The 13345-nt window shown below is 47.9% G+C and overlaps 1 long non-coding RNA gene across 1 annotated transcript; it reads right to left on the reverse strand.

Annotated features, from left to right (window-relative positions):
• Positions 1–7543: 7543 nt before the first annotated feature.
• On the reverse strand, positions 7544–12192 carry LOC143998191 (uncharacterized). Its single transcript, XR_013277773.1, has 3 exons — positions 12140–12192; positions 10240–10313; positions 7544–7707 (listed from the first exon to the last, which is right to left on the reverse strand). It is a non-coding gene; the product is annotated as an uncharacterized LOC143998191 (long non-coding RNA).
• Positions 12193–13345: the final 1153 nt, after the last annotated feature.

Genomic DNA, 13345 nt, shown 5'->3' on the forward strand with positions numbered 1-13345 from the left:
TAAGCAGCCCCAGGAGGAAGTCAGCACAGCACAGGGATGGTGTGATCCCCTCATAATAAGAACCCCCAGGAGGAAGTCAGCACAGCACAGGGATGGTGGGAGCCCCTCATAATAAGAACACCCAGGAGGAAGTCAGCACAGCACAGGGATGGTGGGAACCCCTCATAATAAGCAGCCCCAGTAGAAATATGACACCGCTCAACCTCTTCAAAGAGGAGGGTAGGGGCATATAGTACGGTGTGCTTTTTTGGGTCAGGGAAGTGAGCCAAATGAATTAAGAAGGTCTGTGTGCTTGATTCCAAAAATTGTTTATAGACATATACATGGTCTACTGATCACATGTGTTGAATTCCTCCGAGATCCATGCCTCATTCATTTTTAGAAATGTGAGGTAGTTAACACTGTGGTGAGCTAGGCGAGTACGCTTATCGGTCACAATCCCCCCTGCTGCGCTGAACGTCCTTTCGGACAGGACACTGGATGAGGGGCAAGCCAACAGTTCGATTGCAAATTGGGCAAGCTCTGGCCAGAGGTCAAGCCTGCCCACCCAGTAGTCTAGGGGTTCATCACTCCTCAGAGCGTCCACATCGGCCGTTAACCCAATGTAGTCGGACACCTGACGGTCTAGGCGTTCCCTGATGCTGGATCCGGATGACACCTGTCGATGGGTCGGCTGAAAGAATGACCTCATATCCGAAGTCACCAACACATCTTCAAACCGGCCTCTTCTTGCAGGCGCTGTTGGATTGGTACCCGCAAATCCTTCTCTGGGAGTGGGAATTGCTCCTCTGCCAGCGCACGCAAAAGCAGAATGCAGCATTTCTCGAAGCAAGGCCTGGAAGTGCTGCATTCTGACAGCCCTCTGCGACGGCGGTAACATTTCCGCCATTTTGTGTTTGTACCGGGGGTCTAAGTACGTTGCCACCCAGTACTGGTCCTTGACCCTCATGCTTTTTATACGGGGGTCCCTATTAAAACACTGGAGCATGAAGGCCCCCATTTGCACTAAAGTGGAAGCGGTGTGGTGGCCTGGCTCCTGCTCATCATCCAGGATAATGTCGTCCTCTTCATTCTCCTCTCCCCATCCTCGCACAACAGGGATCCCAGAAAGGTTTAAAGCATGCTCTTCTTGCTCCTGCTCATCCGCCCCGGCACCATCCTCCTCTGACTCCTCATCAGACTCCTGTTGTTGACTTGTCTCAGATAGAGTAGCCCCCCCTGGGAATTCATCCAGCATTGCGACTTCCTCATCTTCCCGCTCCTGCTCCTCCACAGCCTGATCAATGACACGACGCAATGCACGCTCCAGAAAGAAGGCATAAGGTACCATGTCACTGATGGCGCCATGGCTGCGACTGACCAGTTTGGTGATCTCCTCAAATGGCCGCAGAAGTCTGCATGTGTCGCGCATGAGCAGCCACTGGCGCGGTGAAAAAAAACCCAGCTCCCCAGAACCGTTTCTTTCGCAGAGTTCATACAGGTAGACGTTAACTGCACGTTTCTGCTGGAGCAGCCTATCAAGCATATAGAAGGTTGAGTTCCATCGCGTCGGGCAATCGCAAATAAGACGTCTGACCGGCAGATGGTGTCGCCGCTGAATGTCAGCAAGGCGAGCCATGGCCGTGTAAGATCTTCTGAAATGGGCCGAGATTTTCCTTGCCTGCCGCAAGATGTCCTGGACCCCAGGGTATTTGACAAGGAATCGCTGCACGACCAAGTTTAAGACGTGTGCCATGCACGGCACGTGCGTGATTTTGCCCTGTTTCAATGCGCTAAGCAGATTGGCACCGTTGTCACACACCACTTTACCAACTGTCAAATTGAGCGGTGTTAGCCACTCATCTGCCTGTGAACGCAAAGCTGAAAGGAGTGCCGGGCCAGTGTGGCTCTTTGCTTCCAGGCACAACAGACGCAGCACGGCATGGCAACGTCTCACCTGGCATGTGGAATAGGTTCTGGGGAGCTTGGGCGGTGCAGTGGAAGAGACGCTAGCAGCGGAAAAGGAGGAGGCAGCTGAGGAGGAGAGGGAGGAGGATGGAGTAGGAGGAGGAGAAGAAGAGTCAGGCCTGCATGCAATCCGTGGCGGTAAAACCAAATCTACACGGGTGCCACGGGTTACATGCTTGACGGCCGTCAGAAGGTTCACCCAGTGGGCAGTAAAACTGATATACCTTCCCTGCCCGTGTTTGCTAGACCACGTGTCTGTGGTCAGATGTATCTTGGCACCGACACTGTGTGCCAGAGATACATTCACTTGCCGCTGAACATGGCCATATAGCTCTGGGATGCCCTTCTCTGAGAAATACTTCCTTCCTGGGACCTTCCATTGTGGTGTTCCAATGGCCACAAATTTGCGAAAGGCCTCCGAGTCCACCAGTTTATATGGCAGTAGTTGGCGGGCTATGAGTTCTGACAAGCCAGCCGCCAACCGTTGGGCAAGAGGGTTATCCGGCGTCATCATTTTTTTACGCTCAAACATTAGGCCCACGGAAGCCTGCCTTTTTGCAGAAAAATGTGAGCTTGGCGTGATGGAAGGTGGAGTGGAGGACAATTGTGAGGAGAGAGGAGAAGGAGAAGTAGAAGACGAGGCTGGACGGTGAGAGCCTGCAGTGTGGCTTTGTGTGTTCCGTTGCTCCCACTGGGCTCGGTGATGGCTGCTCATGTGCCTTCTTAAGGCGGTCGTCCCTAGGTGAGTATTGGGCTTACCGCGACTAACGCGTTGACTGCAAAGATTGCAGATGGCAACGCTATTGTCAGCAGCGGACACGTTAAAAAAAGCCCACACTGCGGAGCCATGTGCCGGTGTCCTGGGAGCGCCAGATGTGACCGTACATGGTCGATGACTCGCTCCTGATACATTTGCAGTCTGCTTTGTCCCTGCTGTGCAATGTAAGTCATTGCTGCTTCTCCTCCCTATCTGCTGGTCCATATCTCCCTCTGAACTCCCCTCCTCTTCCTCTCTTGTGGGCACCCACGTGACATCACTAGACACGTCATCATCAACGTCACCTTCCCCACCGCTATAAGTAGAGTAGGCAGCAACACCGGGGACCAACCTCCTCCTTGGGCTGATCTGGGTACTGGCGTCAGACTGCTGAGTAGCGCTTGTTGCTACCTCCTCTTCCTGATCCAATACCAAGAGTGGCTGCGCATCAGAAATGTCCTCTTGATATGGATCGGAAAATAATTCCAGTGACTCAAGCGGAAGGTATGTGGTGGTGGTGGTGGTGGTCGTGTTGTTGGTGGTAGTGTCTTTGGGGGTGCACATAGCAGAGAGTGAAGAAGAGGGTGCAGATCGAGAGGATGAGGAGGGTGCAGAAGAGTAAGGCTGAGCGAGCCACTCAACCAAGTCTGGTGCATCCTTTAAAGTAATTGAACGCACCTTCTGCAACTTCCCACTTTGGCTCAAGCCTGTTGCTCCTGCCCTACCCCTACCACCCCTGCGGAAGGGCCTGCCTCTTCCTCTGCATGTCATTTTTTAAATGACCCTGTGACAAAACTCTTAGTCCCTATACCGCTGAAGGACTGCTGCAGTATAGGTGAGCGGTCAGCAGTGGTGCACGTCAACCCTATCTATTGTGGACCTATAGCGGTCCTTACAGAACAGCAGACTGTACCGCACTCAAGCCTATGTACCGTAGCACCCTATACCAAGTTACCAGTCCTTATAAGAACTTTTGTGGACCAAGCAGGTTGTGTATTAGTGTTTAGCAGACTGTACGTCAGTCCCTATACCGCTGAAGGACTGCTGCAGTATAGGGCAGCGGTCAGCAGTGGTGCACGTCAACCCTATCTATTGTGGACCGATAGCGGTCCTTACAGAACAGCAGACTGTACCGCACTCAAGCCTATGTACCGTAGCACCCTATACCAAGTTACCAGTCCTTATAAGAACTTTTGTGGACCAAGCAGGTTGTGTGTTAGTGTTTAGCAGACTGTGCGTCAGTCCCTATACCGCTGAAGGACTGCTGCAGTATAGGGCAGCGGTCAGCAGTAGTGCACGGCAACCCTATGTATTGTGGACCGATAGCGGTCCTTACAGAACAGCAGACTGTAACGCACTCAGGCCTATGTACCGTAGCACCCTATACCAAGTTACCAGTCCTTATAAGAACTTTTGTGGACCAAGCAGGTTGTGTGTTAGTGATTAGCAGACTGTACGTCAGTCCCTATACCAATGAAGGACTGCTGCAGTATAGGGCAGCGGTCAGCAGTAGTGCACGGCAACCCTATGTATTGTGGACCGATAGCGGTCCTTACAGAACAGCAGACTGTAACGCACTCAGGCCTATGTACCGTAGCACCCTATACCAAGTTACCAGTCCTTATAAAAACTTTTGTGGACCAAGCAGGTTGTGTGTTAGTGTTTAGCAGACTGTGCGTCAGTCCCTATACCGCTGAAGGACTGCTGCAGTATAGGGCAGCGGTCAGCAGTGGTGCACGTCAACCCTATCTATTGTGGACCGATAGCGGTCCTTACAGAACAGCAGACTGTACCGCACTCAAGCCTATGTACCGTAGCACCCTATACCAAGTTACCAGTCCTTATAAGAACTTTTGTGGACCAAGCAGGTTGTGTATTAGTGTTTAGCAGACTGTACGTCAGTCCCTATACCGCTGAAGGACTGCTGCAGTATAGGGCAGCGGTCAGCAGTGGTGCACGTCAACCCTATCTATTGTGGACCGATAGCGGTCCTTACAGAACAGCAGACTGTACCGCACTCAAGCCTATGTACCGTAGCACCCTATACCAAGTTACCAGTCCTTATAAGAACTTTTGTGGAACAAGCAGGTTGTGTGTTAGTGATTAGCAGACTGTACGTCAGTCCCTATACCAATGAAGGACTGCTGCAGTATAGGGCAGCGGTCAGCAGTAGTGCACGGCAACCCTATGTATTGTGGACCGATAGCGGTCCTTACAGAACAGCAGACTGTACTGCACTCAGGCCTATGTACCGTAGCACCCTATACCAAGTTACCAGTCCTTATAAGAACTTTTGTGGACCAAGCAGGTTGTGTGTTAGTGTTTAGCAGACTGTGCGTCAGTCCCTATACCGCTGAAGGACTGCTGCAGTATAGGGCAGCGGTCAGCAGTAGTGCACGGCAACCCTATGTATTGTGGACCGATAGCGGTCCTTACAGAACAGCAGACTGTAACGCACTCAGGCCTATGTACCGTAGCACCCTATACCAAGTTACCAGTCCTTATAAGAACTTTTGTGGACCAAGCAGGTTGTGTGTTAGTGATTAGCAGACTGTACGTCAGTCCCTATACCAATGAAGGACTGCTGCAGTATAGGGCAGCGGTCAGCAGTAGTGCACGGCAACCCTATGTATTGTGGACCGATAGCGGTCCTTACAGAACAGCAGACTGTAACGCACTCAGGCCTATGTACCGTAGCACCCTATACCAAGTTACCAGTCCTTATAAAAACTTTTGTGGACCAAGCAGGTTGTGTGTTAGTGTTTAGCAGACTGTGCGTCAGTCCCTATACCGCTGAAGGACTGCTGCAGTATAGGGCAGCGGTCAGCAGTGGTGCACGTCAACCCTATCTATTGTGGACCGATAGCGGTCCTTACAGAACAGCAGACTGTACCGCACTCAAGCCTATGTACCGTAGCACCCTATACCAAGTTACCAGTCCTTATAAGAACTTTTGTGGACCAAGCAGGTTGTGTATTAGTGTTTAGCAGACTGTACGTCAGTCCCTATACCGCTGAAGGACTGCTGCAGTATAGGGCAGCGGTCAGCAGTGGTGCACGTCAACCCTATCTATTGTGGACCGATAGCGGTCCTTACAGAACAGCAGACTGTACCGCACTCAAGCCTATGTACCGTAGCACCCTATACCAAGTTACCAGTCCTTATAAGAACTTTTGTGGAACAAGCAGGTTGTGTGTTAGTGATTAGCAGACTGTACGTCAGTCCCTATACCAATGAAGGACTGCTGCAGTATAGGGCAGCGGTCAGCAGTAGTGCACGGCAACCCTATGTATTGTGGACCGATAGCGGTCCTTACAGAACAGCAGACTGTAACGCACTCAGGCCTATGTACCGTAGCACCCTATACCAAGTTACCAGTCCTTATAAGAACTTTTGTGGACCAAGCAGGTTGTGTGTTAGTGATTAGCAGACTGTACGTCAGTCCCTATACCAATGAAGGACTGCTGCAGTATAGGGCAGCGGTCAGCAGTAGTGCACGGCAACCCTATGTATTGTGGACCGATAGCGGTCCTTACAGAACAGCAGACTGTACTGCACTCAGGCCTATGTACCGTAGCACCCTATACCAAGTTACCAGTCCTTATAAAAACTTTTGTGGACCAAGCAGGTTGTGTGTTAGTGTTTAGCAGACTGTGCGTCAGTCCCTATACCGCTGAAGGACTGCTGCAGTATAGGGCAGCGGTCAGCAGTAGTGCACGGCAACCCTATGTATTGTGGACCGATAGCGGTCCTTACAGAACAGCAGACTGTAACGCACTCAGGCCTATGTACCGTAGCACCCTATACCAAGTTACCAGTCCTTATAAGAACTTTTGTGGACCAAGCAGGTTGTGTGTTAGTGATTAGCAGACTGTACGTCAGTCCCTATACCAATGAAGGACTGCTGCAGTATAGGGCAGCGGTCAGCAGTAGTGCACGGCAACCCTATGTATTGTGGACCGATAGCGGTCCTTACAGAACAGCAGACTGTACCGCACCCAAGCCTATGTACCGTAGCACCCTAGACAGACCAAGTTACCAGTCCTGATAAAGAGCTTTGTGGAACAAGTGAGTTGTGAATGATTAGCAGACTGCAGCAGAAGGGCAGCAGTCAAGTATAATATTCTTTCTATATTTGGAAGAAAGAATATTATACGTGTACAAGCCTATTACCGTACCACTGATACCAGTCCTGAAAAGAACCTTTGTGGAACTAATAGTAACAGCAAGTCTTTAAAATTATCCTCACTGCCTGACACACTGCTTCCTGCCTGTCCCTATACAAATTGGCAAAAAAGAGTAGGCTGGAACGATTAGCTGGAACAGCTCTTTTGTGGACCTGATAGTAACAGCTAATGATGATGATGATGATGATGATGAAGAAAGACTAATCTGGCTGAGCTGTCCCTAAAATAGCAGCATACAGCGCTCTGTCCCTTTATCTAAACTGACAAAAGAAACTCAGGCTGCTGACCTAACACCTATACCAGTCCTGAAAAGAACTTTTGTGTACCAAATAGCTAGCGTTTTCTCTGTCCCTACTCCACACAGGATCCTTTCCCTACAGTGACAGAAGAAAGAATGTAAAATGGCCACCGGATCGGGTGTATTTATAGGTTAGGGGGAATGTCCAAGTGTCCATGAGCTGTCATGTCTCAATTGGTTGTCCTGTAACACATGATAAACGTGTCACGAAAGGTTAAAGTTCTTGTATACATTAAACACGTAAGTCCGCCGGGGCGAACGACGGAAAAAGGCGTTCGAACCCGCGGACGGCGAAAGTCGGAAATTCGCCGCGAAACGACCGCCGGGCGAACCGTTCGGCCATCACTACTGCTGCTCTTTCCCCTTGTACCGGATGGCTGCTCTCGTCTCCGTCCTTCCTGTCGTTTTCTGCAGACAGCCTGTAGTAGGTGGAGCCTGCTGGGCCCCTCCCACAGCTCTGCTCTCTGCACAGGTTATGTACAGCACATGATGTCACTGCTACGTTTACAAGATGATATCTGGGTTTGTAAAAAAAAAAAAAAAAAAAGTTAGTGAACACAAAGTGGATTTATGAAAAAACAAAAAGATATCCCCTGGGTGGGGTTTTTAACAGCATATATTACCTGTGAGGGCTGATATATATACACAGTAGAAATAACTACTGAAAAAACGTGGATAGTTTGTAATACAATTATTTATTGATAAAAGAATTAAATGGGTGACACGGTGGTCAGGAAATTGAACTCCACTTGGTGAATAATGGTACATGTATAGACAGGGAAATTACATCATATGAACCCTATTACATCTGTATGCACAGTAAAACATAGATAAAAGTAATCCTTTACGCATTTCGACCCACTCGGGGGTCTTCTTCAGAAGGTTTATCTGTATAATCCACAGTGGAGATCCTCTTTAAAAGACAGGAATATGCTCAGACACATCCCTCATATCAATCATTCATTGATGTGCCACAGCTCATCTAGCTGGTATAGGTCGCTGTATCCTACCATCAAAGGAGGGCAGGGAAACGGAATCCAACAAACGGGATGGCTTGCGAGGGATCACATCCCTAATTCCACCTCCTGTGTATAGGTTGGAGGGGAGTATAGACGTGGACAGCCAAGGGTCAGAGGCGACACCCTATATAATCTTGCAATACGTGCTCATGTGTTGGATGAGCCCAAAAGAAGGGAATATATTAAAACAAAAGGAAGAGGTCTTGCGAATTTTCGCAGGTCCACCCCTTTCTATTCAGGAACCGTGCAAAAACAGGGGGGGTTCCTGAATAGAAAGGGGTGGACCTGCGAAAATTCGCAAGACCTCTTCCTTCTGTTTTAATATATTGCCTTCTTTTGGGCTCATCCAACACATGAGCACGTATTGCAAGATTATATAGGGTGTCGCCTCTGACCCTTGGCTGTCCACGTCTATACTCCCCTCCAACCTATACACAGGATATGGAATTAGGGATGTGATCCCTCGCAAGCCATCCCGTTTGTTGGATTCCGTTTCCCTGCCCTCCTTTGATGGTAGGATACAGCGACCTATACCAGCTAGATGAGCTGTGGCACATCAATGAATGATTGATATGAGGGATGTGTCTGAGCATATTCCTGTCTTTTAAAGAGGATCTCCACTGTGGATTATACAGATAAACCTTCTGAAGAAGACCCCCGAGTGGGTCGAAACGCGTAAAGGATTACTTTTATCTATGTTTTACTGTGCATACAGATGTAATAGGGTTCATATGATGTAATTTCCCTGTCTATACATGTACCATTATTCACCAAGTGGAGTTCAATTTCCTGACCACCATGTCACCCATTTAATTCTTTTATCAATAAATAATTGTATTACAAACTATCCGCGTTTTTTCAGTAGTTATTTCTACTGTGTATATATATCAGCCCTCACAGGTAATATATGCTGTTAAAAACCCCACCCAGGGGATATCTTTCTGTTTTTTCTTTACTCATTAGGGGTGACCAGCGCCCTCTGACCCTTTATTGGGGTGTTACTGCCTTTTCTTTTTTCTAGTACAAAGTGGATTTATATCCTCTCTGGCTACTGAAGAATGTATTTAAATGAAAGTTTTTATGTCTGAATTTCAGGTTTAACATATCTGAGTGCATGTTCCTCAACAGCCACTCTTCTGGGAGTGGAGACCAGCGATCCAGCGTTGGAAGTCCCGACCACCCGCCATCTAAGTGTGCTCCACCCCTAGCTGTGACATCATCACATGGCTGCAGTCTTCTGGAGCCTGAGAGAATCCCGCCACTGGACAGCCAATAGGTACTGCCCACATCACCCAGGCAGTGACATAGATACCCAAAGAATGGAATCATCCCTACAGCAGTCCAGTAGAACAAGAGAAGATGCAGGACCTGGAGCACGACAGCAAATTTAGGGGGAGCATTTGGGGCTTTTGCATGTGTTTTTTTTTTTTTTATTATAGAAACTGACGTAGCAATTAGCTAATGGGGTGAGGGGTATTACTAAGGGAGTCAAACTGGCAACCCTCCAGCTGTTGCGGAATTACAAGTCCCATCATGCCTCCGGCTGTGGGAGTCATGCTTGTAACTGTCAGCATCGCTATGCCTTATAGGACTTGTAGTTCCGCAACAGCGGGAGGAGGGCCGCCAGTTTGACCCCTGTGATGTAGATGGATCACAACATGAATGTAGATGAATAGATGTTGTATTAAAGCTTCCAGGGCTGCTGCAGCACTTTCTCTAAGCTTGTGCCAGACCGTACACTGTGGGTGGGGGGAATCAATGGGGCTGGCTGTAGCTCCCCCATAGGAATGACAAGGAAGGGCACGGATCAACAACTGTCTTTTAGTTTTGGTTATACTTGTTCTTAAAAGAGAAAAAATAAAAAATGATATATATTCCATTATTTTGTAGACTTGAAACTATTAACAAATAAAATAAAATATTAATTTAATAATGGGTCGAACATAAATATTTTTTTATATAATATATATATACATACATACACTAAAAATAGCCCAAAAAACAGTTATAGCCTCCCTTTAAGAAACTCACCGCCTTTGGCAGGGTCTGTATAACTTGCTTCACTTGAGGCTCCAGGTGCTTGAAAGCTTGTAAAACGTAACGGCCTAAAAAAAGAAAAAAAAAAAAAAACTCATACGAAAAAGTACAATCTGCCAATGTCTGAATACTGGACACTATCCCGTTTCTGTGTTTTAGGATGAAATATTATGATGGAGAATAATCATACAGGCCTGATAAAAACTGCAATAATGGACGTGTTCCCTTCATTTGAATGGGCAGGATGCTGTGCAGAAAACAGGCGCCTGCAGCATTTTTAGCAGCAAATGTCAACCCGATGTCCAGCAACACAAGTGCATAGAGGAGGTTTTCGGGAGACATTCAGAATATTATGCAATTGAAATGCAATTCAGCGACAGTCCCTACAACCCCTTTTAACCACTTCCTGCCGAGCCTATTGTCAAATGACGGCTGGGCGGGACATTCGTCGTTCCGGGTCGAGGTCATATGAGATCCCACCAGAATGGGCCGCAATCTGTCACAGCTGTGTTCACCAGACACCGCCGATGACTGATCAGTGTACCGGCCTCCTGACAGCATCATGTGATTCCTGCGACCAATCACAGCAGAGCACATGACATTTGTACACAGTGGATGGCTTTGATTCATGTCATTCATTGTGTACAGCTTATGTTGCTACCTGTGATTGGTCATAGGGATCACCTGGTACAGACAGGGCCAATTACAGCCCATCTACACCATGTGATTAGCTGTGGCCAATCATTGGTAATCACAACATAACACATGGAATGAATCCCTTTCATTCAGTAAAAATTATTGCTTATACCATATATATATATCTCCACTGCTGAAGCACCAAGGGCCGCATGCCATATACCAAAGGGCCACAGGTTAGGCACCAGGGAGATAGACAGTCGCCACCAGACCCAACATCCTCATCGAAAGATCTACCCGCTACTCTTGTTCTTGGGACAACTAATCACATCACAGTCCTCAGCCCCCCCATCTTTCACATCAGAGTCCTTAATCCCCCTCCTTCACATCAGAGTCCTCACAGTTCCCCCCCATCTTTCATAGAGTCCCCAGTCGTTGTCCCCCCCCTCCTCCTTTCACATCAGAATCCTCCGTTCCCCTCCACCCCGCTCCCCTTCACGTTCCTCAGCCCCCCCTTTCACATCAGAGTATTCAGTCACACCCCCCAAAAAACTGATTTCTCAGTCACTTCCCATTTCACATCACAGTCCGAAGCCCCCCTTTATTATACATCAGACCCCCCCACTCCTTTCACATTACAGTCCACAGTCACCCCCCCTCCTTTTACATTACAGTCCCCAGTCACCCCCCCCCCCCCTTTCACATTACAGTTCCCAGCCCCTCCCCCCTCCTTTCACATTACAGTGCCCAGTCTCGTCTCCCCTCCTTTCACATTACAGTGCCCAGTCTCGTCTCCCCTCCTTTCACATTACAGTGCCCAGTCTCGTCTCCCCTCCATTTACATCACAGTCCTCAGTCCCCCCACACTTTATAGAGTCCTCAGTACCTTTCACGGTACAGTCCTACCTCCCAACCATCCTTACACCATGGCAGTGGGAAGGAGGTGGAGCAGGAATGCAGCTGGAATGCTGGAGCTGCTCCGGTTCAGCATCATGCGTTTACTATGGTGCTGGTGGCCGGCCCATCAACCACATGGAAATGCAAGATGTTGTGCGAGGAAAAACAAAAAAATATACGCAGAACAGCACCCAGTTGAGAAATGCTGGCCCAGTATGTACTGTACACTACAGGGGACATTTTACAGGAACGGCCAGACAGCGGACGAGTCAGAACACACAGCCTCCGTTTTGTTTTGGGGGGGTGGAAAACAGAGGGAGGTCCAACAAAAACACACAGCGACCTTCAATCCAACACTTACCAGTAAATCCCGCAATGGCGAGAGTCAGTCCGGCCGCTATCATCGTACTCGCCTGGAAAGAAAAAGAAAACAAGAAAAGCAACAATCAGCAAACTGACACTGCAAGAAAATGTCCTGAAATTTATAATATATCTGAAGACAAAAAACTTTTTTGATCAATCAGTTGAAGACCGGTGTCCTATCATATAGAGTCCCCCATCGGATAGTGTCCGCTGTGTACTGCGCATGCGCAGTACACACACACAATCCGAAAATAGCCGAAGATGAACGGCGCCTGCGCCATGAGTCCAGGTTCTAGCCCCACCAAACAAGTGGACATAGAGATGGAATATAAAATAGCCGAGCGCAGCGAGACCGTGCCCGAAGAGTGGCGAGCCCGTGAGGGGCCCTCTAATATCGGCAGCCCTATGTCCGCTTGGATGGTGGGGCTACCACCTCGACTCACGGCGCAGTTCATCTTCGGAGATTTTCCAAAGCTTCTTCTGCTCCGTACTGCGCAAGCGCTGCACATGCGCAGTACGGGGCAGACAGTATCCGATGGCAGGACGCTATATGCCAGAACACCGGGCCAATTCTAATACTTTTTGTTTACATGTACCAATTTGTATTTTTATTTGCTAAAAATGTACTTAGAACTACGACAAACGGCGGAAATGTTACCATCCATAGGCAAAGCTTTAACAACTTCAGCCCCTGAAAGATTTACCCCCCTTCACGAGCAGGCCATTTTTTGCGATACGGCACTGCGCTATTTTTACTGACAATTGCGACACTCTACCCAGATAAAATTGATGTCCTTTTTTCCCCCCAGCGCTTTCTTCTTTTATTGGTATTTGATCACCTCTGCGGTTTTTATTTTTTGCGCTATAAAAACAACAACAAAAAAAGCAACAATTTTGAAAAATTTTTATTTTATTTTTTACTTTTTGCTATAAAAAAAAAAAAAACTAATTTCTTCTTAAATTTCGGCCAATATGTATTATTTGGAGAGGTTGGTAGGGGGGCGCTAATTGGTCTAACAAACCAACAAATTGGTCTAAAAAAAAAAAAAATTAATAAGGTATTAAAACTTTTTTTTTTTTTGGGGGGCTACCAGCCTGCCTGGTTTTACAACTAAGTTGAATATCTGGTAAACTATAATTGACTTATAAAATGCATATAGATGTGAATCTTAACAGTACCCACATAAATTGTTAAAACTAACCT

The sequence above is a fragment of the Lithobates pipiens genome, unplaced genomic scaffold (genome assembly GCF_037356315.1).
Source record: "Lithobates pipiens isolate NorthernLeopardFrog02 unplaced genomic scaffold, aLitPip1_a1.2 Scaffold_19, whole genome shotgun sequence".
NCBI classification, from domain to species: Eukaryota; Metazoa; Chordata; class Amphibia; order Anura; family Ranidae; genus Lithobates; species Lithobates pipiens.